The sequence below is a fragment of the Sminthopsis crassicaudata genome, chromosome 6 (genome assembly GCF_048593235.1).
Source record: "Sminthopsis crassicaudata isolate SCR6 chromosome 6, ASM4859323v1, whole genome shotgun sequence".
NCBI classification, from domain to species: domain Eukaryota; kingdom Metazoa; phylum Chordata; class Mammalia; order Dasyuromorphia; family Dasyuridae; genus Sminthopsis; species Sminthopsis crassicaudata.
Window position 1 is genome coordinate 26,608,774 of NC_133622.1, and position 23,328 is coordinate 26,632,101.

At 33.8% G+C, this 23,328-nt stretch overlaps 1 long non-coding RNA gene across 1 annotated transcript in view; it reads right to left on the bottom strand.

The window, feature by feature from the left end:
* LOC141546988 (uncharacterized) overlaps positions 1 to 19,376 on the bottom strand; it is a 276,014-nt gene extending 256,638 nt beyond the window's left edge. Inside the window, exon 1 of the long non-coding RNA XR_012483484.1 lies at positions 19,246 to 19,376. This is a non-coding gene — a long non-coding RNA (uncharacterized LOC141546988). The remainder of the gene's footprint in view (positions 1 to 19,245) is intronic.
* Between the last annotated feature and the right edge of the window lie 3,952 nt (positions 19,377 to 23,328).

Here is a 23,328-nt window from a genome sequence, read left to right on the forward strand (position 1 = left end):
GGCTTATTTGAAGAAAATTGAGAAAGAGAAGATTAACGAATTGGGCTTACAACTTAAAAGGCTAGAAAAAGACCAAATTATAAACCCCCAACCAAAAATTAAACTCGAAATACAAAAATTAAAAGGAGAAATCAATAAAATTGAAAGTAAAAAAACTATTGAATTAATAAATAAAACCAAGAGTTGGTTTTATGAAAAAGCCAATAAAATAGATAAACCTTTGGTAAATTTGATCAAAAAAAAGAAAGAGGAAAATCAAATTGATAGTCTTACAAATGAAAAGGGGGATCTTTCCACCAATGAAGAGGAAATTAGAGAAATAATAAGGAGTTACTTTGCCCAACTTTATGCCAATAAATTTGATAACTTAAGTGAAATGGATGACTTCCTCCAAAAATATAGGCTCCCTAGATTAACAGAGGAGGAGATAAATTGCTTAAATAGTCCCATTTCAGAAAAAGAAATAGAACAAGCTATTAATCAACTCCCCAGGAAAAAATCCCCAGGGCCAGATGGATTCACATGTGAATTCTACCAAACATTTAAAGAACAATTAGCCCCAATGTTATATAAATTATTTGAAAAAATAGGGGATGAAGGAGTCCTACCAAATTCCTTTTATGACACAGACATGGTACTGATACCTAAACCTGGTAGATCGAAAACTGAGAAAGAAAATTATAGACCAATCTCCTTAATGAATATTGATGCTAAAATCTTAAATAAGATATTAGCAAAAAGACTTCAGAAAATCATCTCCAAGATAATACACTATGATCAAGTAGGATTTATTCCAGGAATGCAGGGCTGGTTTAATATTAGGAAAACTATTAATATAATTGACCATATTAATAATCAAATTAATAAGAACCATATGATCATCTCAATAGATGCAGAAAAAGCATTTGACAAAATCCAACATCCATTCCTACTAAAAACTCTTGAGAGTATAGGAATAAACGGATTATTCCTTAGAATAATCAGGAGTATATATTTAAGACCGTCAGTAAGCATAATATGCAATAGAAATAAACTGCAACCTTTCCCAGTAAGATCAGGAGTGAAACAAGGTTGCCCACTATCACCATTACTATTCAATATAGTACTAGAAACGCTAGCCTCGGCAATAAGAGCCGAGAAAGAGATTCAAGGAATTAGAGTAGGAAATGAGGAAATTAAACTATCACTTTTTGCAGATGACATGATGGTATACTTAGAGAACCCCAAAGACTCTGCTAAAAAGCTACTAGAAATAATTCAAAATTTCAGCAAAGTGGCAGGATACAAAATAAATCCACATAAATCCTCGGCATTTTTATATATCACTAACAAAATGCAACAGCAAGAGATACAAAGAGAAATTCCATTCCAAACAAATGTTGATAGTATAAAATATTTGGGAATCCATCTACCAAAGAAAAGTCAGGAATTATATGAGAAAAATTACAAAACACTTGCCACAAAAATAAAATCAGATTTAAATAATTGGAAAGACATTCAGTGCTCTTGGATAGGCCGAGCGAATATAATAAAGATGACAATACTCCCCAAACTAATCTATTTATTTAGTGCTATACCAATCAGACTCCCAAGAAACTATTTTAATGACCTAGAAAAAATAACAACAAAATTCATATGGAAGAATAAAAGGTCAAGAATTGCAAGGGAACTAATGAAAAAAAACTCAGAGGAAGGTGGTCTAAGTGTACCTGATCTAAAGCTATATTATATAGCAGCAGTCACCAAAACCATTTGGTATTGGCTAAGAAATAGACCGGTAGATCAGTGGAACAGATTAGATACAAAGGACAAAAAAGGGTACATCTATAGCAATCTAATCTTTGACAAACCCAAAGATTCCAACATTAGGGATAAAAATTCATTATTCGGAAAAAACTGTTGGGAAAACTGGAAATTAGTATGGCAGAAATTAGATATGGATCCACACTTAACACCATATACCAAGATAAGATCAAAATGGGTCCATGATTTAGGCATAAAGAGGGAGATAATAAATAGATTAGAGGAACAGAGGATAATCTACCTCTCAGACTTGTGGAGGAGGAAGGAATTTATGACCAGAGGAGAACTAGAGATCATTATTGATCACAAAATAGAAGATTTTGATTACATCAAACTAAAAAGTTTCTGTACAAATAATACTAATGCAAACAAGATTAGAAGGGAAGTAACAAATTGGGAAAATATTTTTAAAAACAAAGGTTCTGACAAAGGTCTCATTTCCAAAATATATAGAGAACTGACCATAATTTATAAGAAACCAAACCATTCTCCAATTGATAAATGGTCAAAGGATATGAACAGACAATTCTCAGAGGAAGAAATTGAAACTATATCCACTCACATGAAAGAGTGTTCCAAATCACTACTGATCAGAGAAATGCAAATTAAGACCACTCTGAGATACCACTACACACCTGTCAGATTGGCTAAGATGACAGGAACAAATAATGACAAATGTTGGAGGGGATGTGGGGAAATTGGGACACTAATACATTGCTGGTGGAGTTGTGAAAGAATCCAGCCATTCTGGAGAGCAATCTGGAATTATGCCCAAAAAGTTATCAAACTGTGCATACCCTTTGACCCAGCAGCGCTACTACTGGGATTATATCCCAAAGAAATACTAAAGAGCGGAAAGAGACATATATGTGCCAAAATGTTTGTGGCAGCTCTTTTTGTTGTAGCTAGAAACTGGAAGATGAATGGATGTCCATCAGTTGGAGAATGGTTGGGTAAATTGTGGTATATGAAAGTTATGGAATATTATTGCTCAGTAAGAAATGACCAGCAGGAGGAATACAGAGAGGGTTGGAGAGACTTAAATCAACTGATGCTGAGTGAAATGAGCAGAACCAGAAGATCACTGTATACTTCAACAACGATACTGTATGAGGATGTATTCTGATGGAAGTGGAAATCTTCAACATAAAGAAGATCCAACTCACTTCCAGTTGATCAATGATGGACAGAGGTAGATACACCCAGAGAAGAAACACTGGGAGGGGAATGTAAATTGTTAGCACTAATATCTGTCTGCCCAGGTTGCATATACCTTCGGATTCTAATGTTTATTGTGCAACAAGAAAATGATATTCACACACATGTATTGTACTTAGACTATATTGTAACACATGTAAAATGTATGGTATTGCCTGTCGTCGGGGGGAGGGAATAAGGGAGGGGGGGTAATTTGGAAAAATGAATACAAGGGATAATATTATAAAATATATATATATATAATAAAAAAAAAATTTAAAAAAAAAATAAAAAAAATAAAAAAAAAAAAAATAAAATAAAAAAAAATAAAAAAAAAAAAAAAAAAAAAAAAAAAAAAATAATTGCCTAAATTGACTCTGGGCATTTGTTCTTGTCATTTACAAACAATTATTCCATATTACTATGACAAGGAAAAAATATTATCTGATCTTAAGTGCATAAATACTATTAAGAATACACACACACTACACACACACATACACACACACACAATGTTTTTGATAGTCACTGGACCTATAATTTCATTGCCATAAGGAACTCCCAGATGAAGAGACTTCCTTTGTGCCAGACATTGTGCTAAGTTTTGGGGATATTAAAAGTCAAAAAGACATTTCCTATTCTCTAGAATCTTATGGTACAAAAGTGGAAACAGAATGTAAATAACAAAGTGTATAGAAGATATATACAGATCACACAGAAGGCATTCAATGAGATGAAAGCATTAGCAGTAGGAAGAGCAAAGAACTAGGAAACACTTCTTGACGAGGGTAGACATGAGATTAGTCTTAAAGGATGTCAACAATACTAAAAGAGAGAAGGGGGGCAGAACATTCCGAGCAAGGGGCATGGTTTATACAAATTTGCATAAACAGGAGATGAAATGCCATATGTTCTGAGAAACCACAAGTAGATTTGTGTGGCTGGAACATATAATGAATCAAAAAGAGGGAGAAGATTGGAAATGCAGGAAACAATCAAGTTAGTAAGAGATTTAAAAGTCAAACAAAAGGAGATGGATGACAATATCTGGAGTAGTCTCTGAAGAAATAGAAAACTGATTAAAGAAGAATAGAACCTTAGCCTTGTTGCCATGAGAGCCAGTTGAAATCAGAAAATATGAATTTATAGTAGACCCAACCAGTATGATGGGGAATTTTCTCAAGTTCTATTCAGCAGCATGTGAATGGGACTGAAGGAGGTAGATGGGGGGAATAATCTAGGTTTGGCGCTTTGCCAGGTAAAATTTATGGTGGGGCAAGGAGTCAAGAGATTTCAGAATAAAATATCCTATGTGATTGTCTATTCATCCTAGAATCAAGATAGACTAAGATGTTAAGTATCGCTTCAATGGTTTCACAGCCACAATGTGTCAGAGTAAGGACTTGGGCACAAGGTGACTCTGGGGGAAGCTAGCCACTAAAGTCCTCTCGTTTTGCATAATATTCCTCTATGAAGACAGTCACAATTGCTAAATTAAATAAATCATCTGTATGAATACCTATAATAATTAGTATTTTAAGCTTTAAAATATATTTTCCTCACAGCTACCCTAGATGAACATTAGCTTCCCCTTTTTTGTAAATAAGAGAATAGACCCCAAGAGATTAAATGAGTTAGGTTCTAACAAGTAAGTAGAAAATCAAGTGTCATGACTACCAAGTCAATGTTCTTTCCCATACACGAGAACCTCAGTTACTCATTTGTTTCACATTTTTCTATTTAGGATCAGCACAGTCATATTCCTGTGAAGGAAGAATAGAATTTCAGCATTTGGGTAAATCAATTGTTAAAATTCAAGGACATTTCATTTAATTAGGTGCTTGTCTATATCTGTTTTATGTAGATATGAAAGACTATATAGCATCTATTTCAAATTGTGTAATAGAAATTATATCAGTGACATAAGAAAGATCATTTTAATTACGTGAAATTATTTAGTTTTCTATATACCTATTACTAAGTTGCGTGTGGGAGGGAGAAAAACTCAAGACAATGCTGACCATTTCTAGAATATCTTGAACATATAAACAGACTTCACCATTGTAAAATATTATGATCTCATCAAAGTCACAATTTTTCAAACTATCATGAATGGTCATATTTATCCTGCTTATTGCATGTGGCTTGTTTGTGTGGCTAATACATCAGCAAATGCACTTTATAGAGAGCTATATGAATACAAGCCGCTCCAAAGTCTTCCTGCAATTTTAAGCTTTAGTAGCTTTCATTGAATGAGCTTTATTAGTTTAAAATTGCACTAGGATTTTGGAGGTACCCAAACTCTTATTTTCCAAGACTTCCTTCAAAACTAATTTCCACTCTACCTTCCTCAAGGGGTGTCTCCCAGTCCCCCTTCCTCTTCTCACTGTTAGCGCCTTCACATCACAGAAGGTCTGCTCTCTACTATGCATATATCTTAGGTGAACTTGGTTACATATTGATTTTTCTATTACAATGCATGATCTCTGTGCACAAAAATAATGTCTCTATCCCCATTTAAGCTTTAATAGCTTAATGAATCATGGAGATGAACTTAGATACCTAAAGATTATGCTACCGAAAGACAACGTACAATGGTCCAAAGAGGACATTTGTAAATAGGAGGCACAGACTTTGCATCCCCAAATCCTTAACTCGCCTCAACCTGATTCTGGACCAGTTCCAGTATTTTGGTACTGTGGTGTACCTCTTCAGATTCACTTGCACCACCACCAAAGGCCCATTCTTGCCTCTTCAACAAATTTATTTGGGATATTTATGGCAGAGCAGAAAGTCCACCCTGTATACATTGAGGAGACAGTTATAAAAAAAGAATAAAGAGGAGAGTAGAGAGAGAACTTAACTCTTGAGAGTCTGATATATAAACTTCCACTAAGCAATACACTTTGATATAACACTTATTAGCCCTTTATCTATTGTTTATTTGTGTAATTAAAAATCATATTATTTAGATCCATAGCATGATGGATCCTTCTACGGTAGAGGAAACCTTACTGGAAAAAAATTTTTTTTGTTTGAAAATTCTCTCATGCTCTTGCTCTCTCTCATGCTCTTACTTTCTCTCTCTCTACACATACACACACACACACACACTCCACATTCCTCCCTCTCCCCACTGCACTGCCACCTCATGCATATTGAATTAGTTATAAGCATCCAAATCCCTAATTATAGCACTTCCAGCAACAGAGTTGTGACTGTCACCTGAGAAGTAATCTGGATGAGTTTAGAAAAGGGTCATCTACTTAAAATTAGCCACCAAGAATGATTTTTTTTTTCAAGCACAATTTTTTTTTTAAAAAATAAAGAAATTTCCTAAATCTCAATCAGAGCATGGGGTACTCGTGCCAATGTAAACACAAAACCACGAAGTAGGAATATTACTTTCATGAAAAAAGCAAAAATGAATATGATCATTAATGGTAGATTATATCCTAGAATCATCCCTAAAGAACAGCACACTCCAGATATCCATGTATCTTCTATGTTAAAATTTCCATCTGTAACCAAGTTGCTACCATGGATACGGGCAGAGTCCGCTAAAATCACAATTTTTGCGAAAGTGGTACTGAAGGACTTGTTTGCAAACATAAAGGAAAATATTTACTAAATCTGTATGAATATTAATGAAGTGTAAAAATAATGAGGTATTGTTAAGAGACAAAATCAGAATGTTCGAAAGTTACTCTTCAACTAACTGTACTAGACTCGAGTCCCAAATTCCCAGGGTACTTCTCAAGGCTTAGCCTGTGATCATATTCAAAGCCCACAAGTGAACAGAAAGAAGATAAGACGTATTCTGTCTACAGATTGCTTCACCCTGAGAAGGAACTCTGGCAATAATAGCATTTACCCAGAGAAGATGCCTTTTTTTCCAACAATTGACCTTAATGGAGGGGCTAGAGGGGGAGAGAGAAGGGGGGAAGACAACTATTCAACTCCCTTTGGATTTATTAACAATCTAAAAAATTAGACAAAGCAGACACACAAACACAAGTCCCTGAAGATACATTGCTTCTATCCTGGGAGTTTGTGACTTGGCAAATGTCAGAAAGAAGTCCTTTTTATTATCCATTCACGGTTTTTTATAGCTTAGTTATAATCCCTGGAAACATATTCAAAATAGAAATCCTTACAGATCCTTAGCTTTAGTCAAGCTACTTGGTGTTGCCATAATACAGCTTTAAATTAAGATGATGGGACAGCCCAGACTTATCAAATAGACGCCAGCTAACAATGGCACAGGCATCTATTCAGTGTTATTCAGGAAGGAAGCTTTTGCAAGCTGGAGGTATTTATAGGGCAGTGAATTGTAGAAAAATAAAGTACTAGGCTTTCTGCAGAAGCCTACTTGCAATTCATATGAGCATTATTCAGCAATTACTGTCATTGATTTAGAAAGTACCATAGAAGCTTTTTCCAAGAACATCCCCTGCTATCTGGTTCTTCAATCACCTTTGTGATAGCCCCTCATTATTAAAGGAAATGTGTCCATTAAAGATTGTGGTTGACAGACAGACAAAGTTTTCCCCACTATCTCCTTCCATTTAGTAACTAGAATAGAGATATTGCTTCCATTTTGAAAGAATTATCTTGGGCATCCCTCTCCAAAATCAGCCAATATGATAAAAATCTTCTTGAACATCTGGAATGAGCCAAACCTTATTCTATTTATTTAGACACTATACAAAGGAAAAGCTAAATAGTCCCTGCCCTAAGGAGCTTACATTTTATTGAGAAAACAATACATCCATGTATAAATAGGTATAGAAGATACACAATGTAAATGCAATATAATTTAGAAAATCAGGGCTTCCTAATGATATAAAGGGGAAGCAGGCAGAGCAAAAGCAAGCTGGACTAAAAAAATACTTCAGCATTGAAATGGAATTCTGTTTTCATTGATTTGGATACTCCCTTCAATACAACACACATCCACACCGTAACCAGGACAATGTGCATCCATTTCTTTCCATTAAATTCTCAACAGTCTGTTAAATATATTGGCAAACTGGTTCTGTATCTTTCAATCATCTGCTGGCCCTGATGGAGCAAGGGACCATCCAGTTGTTAATTCTCTTTCTTGAAACATAACTAGCACAGCCCTTTTTTTAATCGGACATTTCCCAGATGATATATTTTGTGCTAAATGAAGGATTCCTTCTAGAGGTCCTAACAGATGCTCTTGTGTGGAAATGGAATTATACTTTATTCCTTATCTATAAAAAGAGGATGTTTATCCTTGCATTATCTATCTCAAAAGATTGCTGGGGGGAAGGTGTTTCAAGAACTGTTTTGTTAAATCTATTGTTAAAGAGGAGAAAGCAAAATGTATTGCAATATGAAAAATAATATTATGGAGTTAGTAGTGAAGAAGAGGAGGAGAAATAGAATAGAACGGAAATGCCACATTTCATTTAAAAGGAAGTTATCAGTTCCATCTCTTAAGATACCTTTGGCTCAGATGAGAATCATAAAAAAAAAAAAAAATGGAAAACTAGGAAACAGCACATTCTACACATTTGGAAACTGAGGCTTAGTAACAATGTGTTGCATAAGTTGTAGGACTGTGATCTGAGCCCAGGATTTAGTCCAGTGAGTAGAAAATGCCAGAACTGGAGTCAGGAAGATCCAAGTTCAAAATCTGACCTCAGTTATTTACTATCATTTCAGGCAGTGATGCAGTTTCCACAATTGTAAAATAAAGGAGCTAAAAGCACCTACCTTCTAGGGTTCTTGTGAGAAAAACATACTACTATAAAGTTCTTGTAAAGTTCTTAACACAGTTTCTGGCCCATAATAAGCAATATTAACTTGTAGCTATCATTATAATTATATAAATAAGAAAATAATGAATTTTACTACTGATGATGATGATGGTGATGATAATCTTCCTCTGTTTTCTTCAACTCAAATATCATAATACGGTCATATTAAACAGATTAAGAGCATACTCCTAAAAATATCATAATGCCCTCCTAATATATCATAATACTGTTACATTAAACTGATTAAGAGAATACTCTCAAGCTCTCAGTACTGTATTTTTTGTTCAAAAAGCTTCCCTGACTTAATGGGAAAGAATGTAGGGAAAATGATTTATATTTCACTCCACTACAAGAGTTTAGTGAAATACTAAATTGTACAGGACCTCTTCATGAGTTCAGTATTGCATCTTCTGTATGTCAATGGCTTTGCACAGAATAAAGCAGAATATTGTAGAGAGAAATTCACATCATGGTTAAGATGAGCAGTTTGGAGAGGAGAGCGTTTCTCCCTTACTTGGCACACAATTTCCACTTCTACAAAGCAAACACTAGAATTTGTGGGCGTCATAAATAAACGAAAATTTAAAATATTTATCTAGCATAAAAGTTTCAAGTTACATAAAATGTACGCTATTAGTTATTGATGCACTGGGTCATGTACACCCCTTTGCTCATTAAAAGGGGAAAAAAAGAGTATGACATTTCAATAAATTAAACTGTCCTTATATCTATTTCCCTTGTTTCCTAGAGTCTATTGCCAACATTAATACTCCTCCTGTCACTGTTAAAATACCAAGTCACCATCTGCTCTTCTGGTATTGAAAGCTGAATATCCATTTTTATTAACATTACAGGGAAAACAAGGAAAGAAATGCTCAGATGGACAGTTTGTTCAACATGCCACGCCTACAAATTTTGACCCCTTCTGTTCACAGGACAATATAAAAGGCAAAAACCATGTGAAACTCACTATGTTCATACTTTTTAGAGATCATCCTTTTGCATAAGAAATGAATTATTTGTTTTCTTTCTTTGACTCAGAGATCATAAAAGAGTGGCTTTTTAAAAGAATGTAACATAGGGGAAAATGAAAAGAATACTAACATTCTATGATTCTCAAGTTGAAGGTAATTGGGTGACCACCAATGAGGGTCCTGGACTTACAGCATTGGATTTATTCTTCCTGGTGGGTTATAGAGAGTCTAGTATAAAAAAATGGGTCGATTCCCCAATTAAAAATGTATATACAGAGCAAACTCATGTGCATTCTAAGCCAAAAAAAAATTTCTTCTAAGTTCTCTATAGCAAGGCTTCTTAAAAGTTTTCCACTTGCAAATTTTTTACACCAGAGAAAGGATTATGTGATATCATATTGAATATATTGGTAAATAAAAATTGGTAAATAAAATAGATATACAAATCAAAATATTTACTGATAAACCATAATTACATGATCCTCACATTCAATTACAAGACTATTCTGAGGATTAAGTGACTTGTCCAGTTTAACACTGTCTTTAGTACATTAGATGTAGGTGTTGAAAGTAATTTTTTTTTCTGAATAGAATATCTGTCACCTCATTGGTATATTGATATAATTTCATTCCCAATAAGTTTAGGGCAAGTCACTAGTAATAGTAACATTCCTCTCCTAGATCACCAGTTGCCTAACAATTCCTTATTGTCATTGTCCAGGAGAACCATTAAATTGGAGAAGGAATTTATGACCATCTCCCCCTCATCCACTCAAACATCATTTGTCCAGCAACTACACCAAAAAGGCAGAGAATATAGCCTGGTTGGAAAAGCAAGGCATCCAGAGGGAGAGTTGTTGAGTGGCAGGTGTCAGAAAATACTTTGGTCAATATCTCTCTTCCGATCTAGGTGGAAATGGTCTAGGACTTTGTATCCAAGAGCCTTAAGAATAGCTGGATGCATAAATCACTTAGCCTCACTTCATTCTCAGTTCTCATAATCATCACTGAGGAGCAACCCTTCTGGGAAAAAAAGTATCATCATCCCACCAACAAGACCAACTACTCACCAACTGCCAACATTGAGAAGGCTATCCCCAAGGCCAGGCAAATATATATATATATATATATATATATATATATATATATATATATGTGTGTGTGTGTGTGTGTGTGTGTGTGTGTGTGTGTGTGTGTGTGTGTACTTTTCCTTCCTCAGATAGATCTAGAAGCAGGGATAAAGGCTATCTTTGAAACCAAGGGAGATAGCTTTTGGATGTGACCTGATATTCACCTGTACAAATACCAAATACTCCGAAAAAAAAATTTTTATCACTAAGTCCTTTGCCAGATCAGAATTCTATATTTTTATTTAAATAATAACTTTTTATTTTGAAAAAAATATATGCCAAGATAGTTTTAAACATTCACTCTTTTATTAAAGCTATTTATTTACAAAATATATGCATAAGTAATTTTTCAACATTGATCCTTGAAAAACCTTCCTTTTCAAATTTTCCTCTCCTCTTCACCTTCCCCCCCTAGATGGGAGGTAATGCACAGCCCCTCCAAAAAAAAGAACTGAGAAAGAAAACAAAATGCAAGCAAACATCAACAGAGTGAAAATGCCATGTTGTGTTCCACATTCAGTTCCCACAGGCCTCTCTCAGGGTGTAGACGGCTCTCTTTATCACTGGAGAAGTGGCACTGGTTTGAATCATCTCATTGTTGAAGAGAGCCCCATCCATCAGAATTGATCATTGTACAGTCTTGTTGTTACCGTGTATAATGATCTCCTGGTCCTGCTCATTTCACTCAGCATCAGTTGATTTAAGTCTCTCCAGGCCTTTCTGAAATCCTCCTATTGGTCATTTCTTACAGAACAATAATATTCCATAACATTCATAGACCATAACTCATTCAGCCATTCTCCAATTGATGGGCAAACATTTTCCAGTTTCTAGCCACTACAAAAAACAGCTGCCACAAACATTTTGGCACATACAGGTCCCTTTCCCCTCTTTAGTATTTCTTTGGGATATAATCCCAATAACAGCAATGCTGGGTCAAAGGGTATGCACAGTTTGATAACTTTTTGGGCATAGTTCCAGATTGCTCTCCAGAAGGGCCGGATTCTTTCACAACTCCACCAACAATGTATCAGTGTCCCAGTTTTCCCACAGCCCCTCCAACATTCGTCATCTTAGCCAATCTGACAGGTGTGTAGTGGTATTTCAGAGTTGTCTTAATTTGCATTTCTCTGATCAGTAGTGATTTGGAGCATTAGTTATATGATTAAAACCAGTTTCAATTTCTTCACTTGAAAATTGTTCATATCCTTTAACCATTTATCAATTGGAGATTTCTTATAAATTTGAGTTAATTCTCTATATATTTTAGAAATGAGGCCTTTATCAGAGCCTTTGAATATAAAAATGTTTTCCCAGTTTATTCTTTCCCTTCTAATCTTGTCTGAATGAGTTTTGTTTGTACAAAAAACAAAACTTTTTTAAAGTAATATAATCAAAATTATCTATTCTGTGATCAATAATGATCTCCAGTTCTTCTTTGATCACAAATTCCTTCCTTTTCCATAGATCTGAGAAGTAAACTATCCTATGTTCTTCTATTTTATTTATATAATTTTTTATGTCTAGATCATGAACCCATTTTGACCTTATCTTAGTATACAGTATTAGCTATGGGTTAATGCCCCCCATACTAGTTTCCAATTTTCCCAGCAGTTTTTGTCAAATAGTGAATTCTTATCCCAAAAAGTGGGGCCTTTGAGTTTGTCAACTATTAGATTGCTATAGTCATTCACTATTTTTTTCTGTGAACCCAATCTATTCCACTGTTCAACTCCTCTATTTTAAAGAAAAGTCCATTTATTCCTACACTCTCTAATATCTTTAATAGGATTGGATTTTAATAGAATGGATTTTGAATTTTACCAGATGCTTTTTCTGCATCTATTGAGATAATACAGTGTTAATTTGGTTGTTGATATAGCCAATTATGCTATATGTCTCCTAATATTAAACCAGCCCTACATCCCTGGCATAAATCCTACTTGGTCATGGTGTATTACCTTGGTGGTAACTATCTTTAATATCTTTACTGATATTTTGTTTAACTCTTGCATCAATATTCATTAGGAAAATTGGTCTATAATTTTCTTTCTCTGTTTTGACCCTACTTGGTTTAGGTATCTGCACCACACCATATATGTGTCATAAAAGGAATTTTATAGGACTCCTTTTTTTTATTTTTTCAAATAGTTTGCATAATATTGGAATTAATTTTTCTTTGAACATTTGGTAGAATTCACATGTAAATCCATTTGGCCCTGGAGATTTTTTCTTGGGAAGTTGATTAATAGTTTGTTCAATTTCTTTTTCTAAAATGGACTATTTAAGTAATTTATTTCCTCCTCTGTTAATCTAGGCAATATATATCTTTGTAAGTATTCATCCATTTCAGTTAGATTATCAGATTTATTGGTATACAGTTGAACAAAATAGCTCTTCAGGTTCACCAAGGGGTTGGTGCTTTTGACTTCCTTCCCATGATGGGTAGATGTGGACAAGTCCCACTTATTAGGCTGGGGTTCAAGATCCATTTGGCTTCTGTAGTTGCATGGAGGTGTTATTGTTAGTCTGATGATGCACTGGCTTCAGAACCAAGTCATAGTAGCAAACACTGCTGTAATTTGTCTAAGAGCCTCCCAGTAGATTATCCCATCCACTTTGCCCTGTGTCCCTGCACTGTGCCTATGTTCAGCTATATATACACATACATACATATATATATATGCATACGTACATACACATACATATATATATTAATAATTTAATAATTGTACTAAATAAAACATGTTACCATCTACTTTTCTAATCTAAGGACAACTAGAATTTTCCATGAGATGTGAAGCTAAAAACAATATATGTTGTTTCTATTAGAACATGAGATCCTTCAGAAAAGGGACTGCTTTGAATTTCTATTTATCTCTCTAGAGCTTTTTGCAGTGTTTGCACAGGATTAACAAAATATTGTTTCATTCCATCAGTCTCTTTAATATGTCACACATTCTCTCTAATAACATACTTTTTTTTTTGCTTTTTGCTGAGGCAATTGGGGTTAAGTGACTTGCCCAGGGTCACACAGCCAGGAAGCGTTAAGTGTCTGAGACCAGATTTGAATTTAGGTCCTCCTGACTTCAGAGCTTGTTTTCTATCCACTGCACCACCTAAGCTGCCCCATAACATATAGTTTTAAAAATATATTTTCCTAATTCTTTCCATATATATAAATGTATGCAAGCCTGAAGGTACTACTGCCTTAGTACAGCAAAGTTTTCAAGTCCTACTCCCACAATTTAATGACTTATTCATCCTTTTAACAAGTAAATCATATTTAAAATATTGTTCCTGGGAATATGAATTCATACTTTCTTTTTGTTTCTACTTAGCTTTCTCATTTTCATAAAAATATGTAAATATTGTAATTTTAAAAAATCTACTTACTATTTGGAGGAAAAAAGAAGTCATGATGTCGTAAGAAAATTAGTTTTACATCAGTATTAACAATTTAGAATATTCTATGATTAATTTTTTTCCTGCAACTGAAATCTATTTTTAAGGGAATGCAATTAAGTTGTGCTATTTAGTCCTTAAGAAGAACAGGGTCCTCACATATACATTATTTTAACTTTTGTCACTGTTAGATTTCAATTTTTAGTTGACGATAGGGAAAAGCAAAAGGAGAAAGCATTTTTGCACAAACTAGATGTACATCAGATAGAACCACACTGGCAGTTGCTTTCCATAACATAGAAGCAAAGAGAATGAATAGTTAGTGTTGTTACCTTCTACGACTCTCCTCACTCCTTACTCTGTCCAGATTAGTTACAAATTTCCCTTAATTCCATTCTTTATTCTTTTCCCCAATATACTGGCCACAAAAGCCAGTATAGAAGGTGAATTAATTTTGCATGACAGTTTGTTGCAATTTGCTATTTTAAAAAAAAGTTCTTTAAAATTATGTTTTTCATTTGTTACAATATCATTTTTACCATAAAAGCACAATTTTATTTGTCTTATACTAAACTTAATTTTGAAGAAAAATCCATTTTCCCAAGCCCCACACTGCTTATAGTTCATAGACTTGATTTTCATTTTACTAAATTTTTCTTTAGTTCTAAATTATTTTTCTCTTTCCAATCCTCCCCCTACACATGGAAAAGGCAAGCAACATGTACCTATTAGTTATGTGAAGTCAGGCAAAACTTATTTCCACGTTAGGAACTTCATGGGGGGAAATCAAGAAACAAAGAAAAACATGCTTCAATCAGGACTCAGAATCTGTCAGTTTTCTCTCCATAAGTGGATAGCTTCTCATCAAGTCCTTTGAAATCATAATAGTTCATTGCATTAATCAGAGTAGTTGTATTTCACAGTTAATCACAATTACAATATTGCTATTATTGTGTACAATGTTCTCTTGGTTTTTCTCACTTTGCTTTGCATCATTCACGTATATTATCCCAGGATTTTCTGAGCCCATCTTTCTCATCATTTCTTATATCACAATTCCATCACAATCAAATTGCACATGTTGTTCAGTCATCTATTTGGGATACAGATCTAGTATCGGTATTGCAGAGTCAAACTATGTTCCCTTTTTAATAGCCCTTTGGAAATACTTCCAAATTGTTCTCTGGAATAGTTAGACAACTTTACATTTTACCATGTTTTAATAAATCACACAGCATTAACAAACACAAACTGGTTCAGTCTTTGGAATACAGTCAGTGACATGAAGAGAGATCCCACAAAAGTGGGAAAGAGGGCTGGGAGCAGAATTTTATTTTGTTTTGATATTTTGAGCATGTTCCTAGTCCTACCACTAGGCTACTTGGAACAGTGGGTCAGCTTTAAATAGACCTGAAAACTTGGTTTCAGTAGAAAGAGTAGTTCACTCTTGTATAATTAAATTGGTCTTAGATGGACAAAAAAATATAGATGATGTACTAGCTAGTTAGTTTATTAAATAATTATGTGCAAACCTCTCTCTGATGGGTGAAAAAAACAAGAGTATGAAACAAGTTTAGGGGTGATTCTTAGCTTATACTACTTGTCACATGAATTAACCTGTAGAAAAAAAAAGACTATGCTCTTTGGATTTCATCGAGATATTATAGCTTGTATTTGTGTAGAAATTAGGGGCAGGTATATTTATTTGTATATGAGAGAGATTAAGGTAGGGGGGACGGTTTAAATAATCACAATAATTTTATTATATATATGCACATATATATATATATATATATGTATATATACATTATATGTATATATGTATGTGTGTGTATATATATATATATATATATATATATATATATATATATATATATATATATATATATATTTCCCATCTATACCTTCTCCCCCAACATCAAAATTGGTCCTTTTAGAAAGAGGATTTAAAGTTTAAAAATGGAAAAAGGCCTTTTCAAAGAAGCATAAGCTCAGGGGAAATGTTGCATAATGGAGAGAGAACAATACAAGAAGTTTAAATCCTAATAATCCCTAGGAGGATACCCGAGTTTGAGGTCTTTCCTGCCCTTTTGTAAGCATTATGTGGAAACTAGACCTCGAGCAGATAGGACCAGACTGGCAGCTGACTTCTACAACACACCATCCTAGTTTTATTACACTGGACAAGGCACTTCTCAATGCCCCAGGCAACCCTCTAAGACTATAAGTTAGAGAGAAGGTACTGACCTGAATTGGTGGAGGGAATGAAATGATGGATTTATTCCCTAATCCCATGTATGTGAGAAGAGGGGAAAATGCATCATTAAGCAATAAAACTGTAGTTCTGAACTTTTTAAAGTATTCACAAAGAAGAAGAAAAAAAAATTAGAAAACCTGGTCTGAAGCATATCAACTGGCCATAATATTACATATCATATGGAATTAAGATAATTGTCTTGCATACTTATTAAACACCTCCAATTATTTTGACAAATGTTGAGGAAGCTAAAATGATAAGTGAAGACTTAGAGAAATGAAGAGCTCTTCGTAAATAGAAATGATTGATTCACTGAAATAGTGAAACCAAAAATAGAAGATCTAATTTATGCACATACAAATAATAGAGTAATGAGGAAAGGGAGAATGAGTTTATAAAGAACAAATCATGTTCAAATAACTCAATATATTTCTTAGCAAAATGATGCTTGGTGATAAAGAGGACACTGATTTTATGTCTATCTATTGGAATAGTGGTATTCAGTTTCATAAAATTTCATATGCAAAATAATTTTGGGGCAATGATGGTAATATAATTTTATGAGCTAAAATTACTTGAAGGAACCAAAACAAAGAATGAAAATGGCTAAATTCAAAGGAATAAAGATATCTTTAAAAAAAAACACTATTACTGTGTTCATTAAATGTGATATTGCTGAATGATTCTCCTAATGACCTGCCTCCTCTAAAGTCCCATTTCTATATCTATGACTTATTTTAGTGTGGAGATGGACTCAAGTCCATCTTGTTTTATTTCTTGAGTAAGAACTCAAGTATAGACATCAACAAACCATTCAGTCTGGCTGTACTATCATGCTAGAAAGACTTGATATGTGGGTCCAGCTGTGCTTTATTATTCAAAGAAGTGACTGGCTGATTACAAAGGCTTGCTATCCAAGGATTGGTCACCAGGTTCCTGGTTTCCCCCCTCTCCCTCACATAAATTCTTTAATTTCTTAAACTAGGGTACCATTAAGAAGTTGCAGATTGCATAAACAAAGAGGCAGCCTAGCATAGACTTCTGGACCTAGACATGTAGAATCATAGATCTCCAACTGATTTAATTCACATGAGTCAACATAGTCCAATTTTCCCATTTTATGGGGGAACAAACCGAGACCTTGAGATTTGCTCAGGATCACAGAAGTAGTAAAAGGAAGAGACAAAATTTGAATGCAGATACTCTGATTCCAAACAGGATTATTATTTCAATAATACATTTCACCAATATTCACTAGCTGTGAGACAATGAGCTAGTTACATTAAACTCTCTATTCCCTCATCCCCACATCTACCTAACAGAGCTGCAAGACCCAAAAGATTTCATTTATGTCATCCGTGAAACACACTTTATTTGTGTAACACCCCTAAATCCAGTGTCATTGATGAGAGATGTAAACCTGAACCCTGAAGTACTGAGAAGCTTAGCTAATAATAACTGGCTATTCCATTAACTCCAGTGCCAGACAAACTTGCTTTTAAGGTCTCCTTGAACATTTCAATCTAAGCAATTCTGGAATTGGACTGCTTTATACCTCACTAGGAAGTCTCCCTATCCAAACTTAAATGCCCAACACGGTCCAATTGTTGACTCCTGAACTCCAGATATCAGGCATTAGGTCTAAACTAAATATGGTCCTTATCATCAAATTTCAGTTGATCCAAGTCATGCAGGAATAGGCTTTCTTCCTATGGCTTAAACTGTTGTTACCCCAAGAATCACTGAACAAGTATTTATTGGCATCCTAAACCATTCCCATGAGGGGAAATAGGATGAATGACATGTAGTCCCTACTCATAGAATTTGTAATCAAGTAAAAGAAATAAAACAGGGACACAAATAACTAATGTAAGGGAGAACACAAAGGTGCAAGAAAAGAACAAAGCAGAGGGAATAATAAAATTAATAGTCAAATAGCATTAAATATAAATGAATAATAAGTTATTTTCTCAAACAATTTCTAACTAAACTCAATTGAAAAAGATAAGAAGACATTCTTAAATCATTTCTAAAGTATATAGGATCATTTTGTTATTAAGAAAGAGGAAAAATTTTTAGATATTTAATAGCTCCTCCCTCTCTCCTGATATGGCAATTTCTGGAATTCTTTACTATAATATGTATGTGTGGCTAAAAAGATTGATATAGACGGAAGTTCTTAGTGTTCATCTTATATTTTAATTAGTAATAACATTTTTGGCCATTTGAGAAAAAGAAAGAAAGAAGACAATGGGAAGAAAGAAATCTGGGCTCACTCATTAATGCAGACTGCAGTGCAAAGACTTGGGAGAAAATATATTATTACTGCAAATAGAAAAAAATGAGTAAAAAAATGTGTATGTACACACATGCTAAAAAGACACTGTAACTATAAATTCTGGGGGCGATTTTGATCTCAAATCCCCTTCTCATAGAAAAATCTTAGGCCCCAGAGAAAAGCTACATCTCCCCCTCATAGTGGGGGGTAATTCTCTAATGTCACTTTGATTAAGTCTCCATTTGTAAGGACAGTTAATACAAAACATCATCCCTCAAAGTCTGTGACATAATCTCCCACATGAAAACACAGGAGATAGTTTATAAAGCTCAGAGAGAATAAGTAAGTTAATTCACATCTCCTAGGACCTAGAAATCCTTTCAAGTTCATGGGATGTTTAAGAAATTAGTACCTCTTAAACATGGCGAATCAGTGTCCGTCTCTTCCTGGAGACAAGGCTGTCTATTGATCTGGGGATGTTAGGACACCTATGAGAAGATGAGATGTCCAAAAATTTCTGATCCCTTTGCAAGGTTCTCCTGCATAGAGAGCAGTGTAGGGAGAAGTGACCAAGAGTGCAGGCAACAGCTCCAGAAATTAAAAGATAATTGGTAACTTGGGAGAGAGAGCTTATTTTAAGGGCAATGAGTGATTGCTTAATTGATTGAGACTGTGTAAGACATCAAGCTCAAAATGGAATGGAATAGTTTCAACTTCACTTTTACAACACAATCAAATTGCCAGAATCATATACCAGAAACTCACTGCTTTCCTTCATAAAATAACAGATGAGAAATGACATGAATATGCTACAAATATATATCCACAAGAGAATCAACTGGATTGTCTTGAATCCAGGAAATCACCAGAGAAGAAAAAAATATCCATGATTACATATATAACATTAATAAACATTTAGGTTTTAATTTTATATAATTTATATATAAAATATATATTTTATATATAAAACATAAAACATTTATGTTTTATGCCAAATTCATTTATTCTCTAAAGAAAGTAGTTTGAAAGGTTCTTGAAACCATAATGATTTAGCTAAGAAATAAAGACAAAGAGGGAATAAACTGAAGCATATACCATGCCTGTTATCCTGCCTGCTACAGAAGTTTTTTCTCTGAAAAGTGGGCCTCAAACCTTATTAGTGAATTAGCTGAGGGGGCAGGGCAATTACCCCCAAGCATGTGAAAGTCATGTGGATTGGGCAGATGAGAACAATTTGCTCTCAGGGCCTTGAAGGCAGCTGAAGCAAGCTCTGTAGATAGCTCAGAGCTTGAGCAGAGATGTCCATTGCCAATTATTCTGACTTTTGATTTGCCACTGGACCAAAGTGCCTCTGGGAGAGTGAGCCTGGAGACTGTACCACTCTGCCCCACTTAAATCCAGTTCACTCATGAGTCAAGATTTCATCTAGTGATATTATTGATCCTCTTCAAAAATGAAGAACAAATTACACTAATTGACTCCAGGCTCCCATGTTAACTCTTACCATTTAAAGCTTTTTTCTAATATAACCTGTACCTTCCAACCTTTCCTGGCTTCCTGTCTTTACTGATGTCTATGGACTTAGAAGTCAGCTAGTTAGCTTCCTTGCTCCTGCTCAGATATCCCCTCCATCTACTATTTCTCCACCTTTGCCCCAGCTGTCCACCATGCTGTGAATAAACCTCCTCAAGACTCATCTCAAATCCTACTTTCTGCATGATGCTTATTCTAGTTCCCAGATATTAATGCCTTACCCTCTCAGATTAGGTTCCATTAAATCTTTATGTATTAAATTTGTAGCTAATTATTTACATGTCTACCCATTAGAATGTGAGCTCCTTGGGACTAACAGCTGTCTCTTTCTTCTTATCCCCAACATTGCACCACTAAAGTTTTTTACACATAAGTGAAACCAGACCAAGAAGGAATCAATCATGCTTCACTTCTTTAGGAAAAAGCCTCCTGAACCCAAATAGGGGTTGGGATTAGAAAGAAAACTTTTGGACTTGTTCTTTTAGGCTGCCATCTTGATTCTCACAACTTTATCATGCCAGAGAAACTTGTTCACCATGAAAAAAATGAATATTTCACACTGGACGTACCCTCAGTCTTACATGTATCCTGCACTATATTATATGCCCACACTTTACACTGTGTTTGACATAAAGTGTTTAATAAGTGACTGATCCATCTATTCATGACATCATTTCTGTCGAGTAGAAATAGTTGTCAACAACAAATTGAGAAAAACAAAATTAGGGAATAGAACAAATTATATTCCAAGAATATAATAGAATGATTTTTTTAAATGACAAATATGAAAAATAAGGGACATATGCATGAATGTGATTCAGAATGAGTGATAAGGAGAACAGAATCAAAATACTATAAGAAAACAGAATAGAATAGGGCCAAAGCACAACACAATAATAACCAAAGTCAAATAATAAATAGCAAAAGTCAACATGGAAAGGCAAAAAACTTTCTAGATTTATACAATGAACAAAACTGATATAGTATCAAAATCAAATGATGCATTTATTCTTTTTTGTTAATAACAAACTTTTCTTGGGAAAATGAGTCTCTGTTATGAGATTTTTTTTGTTTTTGTTATTTGTTAGTGGAAACTTTATGTCAAAACAAAATCGATCAATTAATTTTGGGAGAGAAATGTATATTCATATTGAATTTTAATTATGTAATGGCAACAGAAATAAACTGGAAGGTGTAAATCTATGTGGGAGGAAATAATACATACTTTATGAAGTGTGGAATTGATTGCTACCAATGGAGAATTCTTTCTGCAGTATCACTTCATCCAATTTCCATAACATTGCCATAGGCAAACAGAAAAGAATTCAAAAAAGAAAAATCCAAATTAATTTTAAAAAAAACCCCTCAAATTAGTGGCTTTAGTAGGAAAATTAAAGGTTAAAGATTTAATTTGGTAAAGAATAAGGATTTATGAAAATTTGAAAAGTGTGGAAGAAAGTAAAAGACTTATTTATCATGGCTTATGGAAATAGAAATTGAAAAAAAAAAAGATAATATCAAAGAAGAGGAGATCCATCTACAAGCCTTATAAGGAACTAAAGTGAGAGGGAGGGGAAATATAGGAAATGAATTAAATGATTTGTTAGGTGCTTGACATATTTGGTTGTTTTGATTCCATTAGCATGATCACTATACTGTTCCTTTTGAAGCTCAGGAATCATTTGCATATGTTTGTTCTTCTTTAGTTGCTTAATGTCACTGGTTGTAAGAGCTTTGTCTGTAAAAGAGAATATAGCTATTCACAAAAGTAGTCCTACATCTTTTGCTTTTCCTTCCTTCTTTCCTTCTTACTTTCTTCCCTCCTCTTCTTCCCTCCTTTGATTTCTCCCTTTTTTTTCCTTCTCCCTTCCTTCCTTCCCTTATTCCCATCCTTCCTTCCTTTTTCACTTCCTAGCTTTGTTTCTTCCCTTTTTCTCCCTTACTTCCTTTCTTCTTCATTTAATTCCTTCCTTCTTACTTTTCTGCCTTCTTTCTTGCCTTCCTTAATTCCTGCTTACCTTTCTGCTTTCTCCTTCCACCAAGATTTGAAAATTTTCATTTGAATCAATATATCTACATTGACACAGTCTTGTAAATAATTTATATTATTTATAAGACTGTAAATAATTTATATTATTTACAAGACTGTAAATAATTTATATACACATATATATACATGTGTATTTATATATATATATACATGTGTATTTATATATATATATATATACATGTGTATTTATATATATACATATATATACATGTGTATTTATATATATACATATATATATATGTATATATATATATATATAATATGTGTCTATAGCTATGTATAGTTATACTTCTAAATACAATTGGCACTAATGCCCCAAGGTAGTCAACTATCAACAAGTCATATGGGGTATAACTTTATGTCCATTTGGCTAATGGTCATAAACGATGAACTCTAATAGGAGAATGTAACTCCCATTGTTAAATAATGCCCAGGATTTTCCTAAGTCAACTAATATTGAAGTATAATAGTTTTTAATTCATTAAGGAAAAATGTATATAATTTTAATTCAATTCTATATAAAATGATTATTTCATGTTTAATTTGAAGTTAATAAAATGCTTTATAAATAGGTTATGATTAATATAGCTAATAACTACTGTCAAAACTAGAAAAATTAGTTTAATATAATTTAATTCATATATGTCTATATTTTAATGTTTAAAAATCCATCACTAGAAAACTCAGTAGTCATTTTATCAAATCAAGTAAGCCCAGTTTTCTTTTATCCATGTAAGAGTCTCATGAGAAAAGAAAAGAATTCTTTTCTGTTTCTACTTTCAAGTTGACATACCCTTTTCCCCACAAAATTTACCCACTTGCTCCCTGGCCAGGGGAGGAAAATGAATGACAATAAAGCAATCTGCCTGGAAAAGCTGAGAAGCGTTGAGAAGAGTCTCTATTACACTAAAA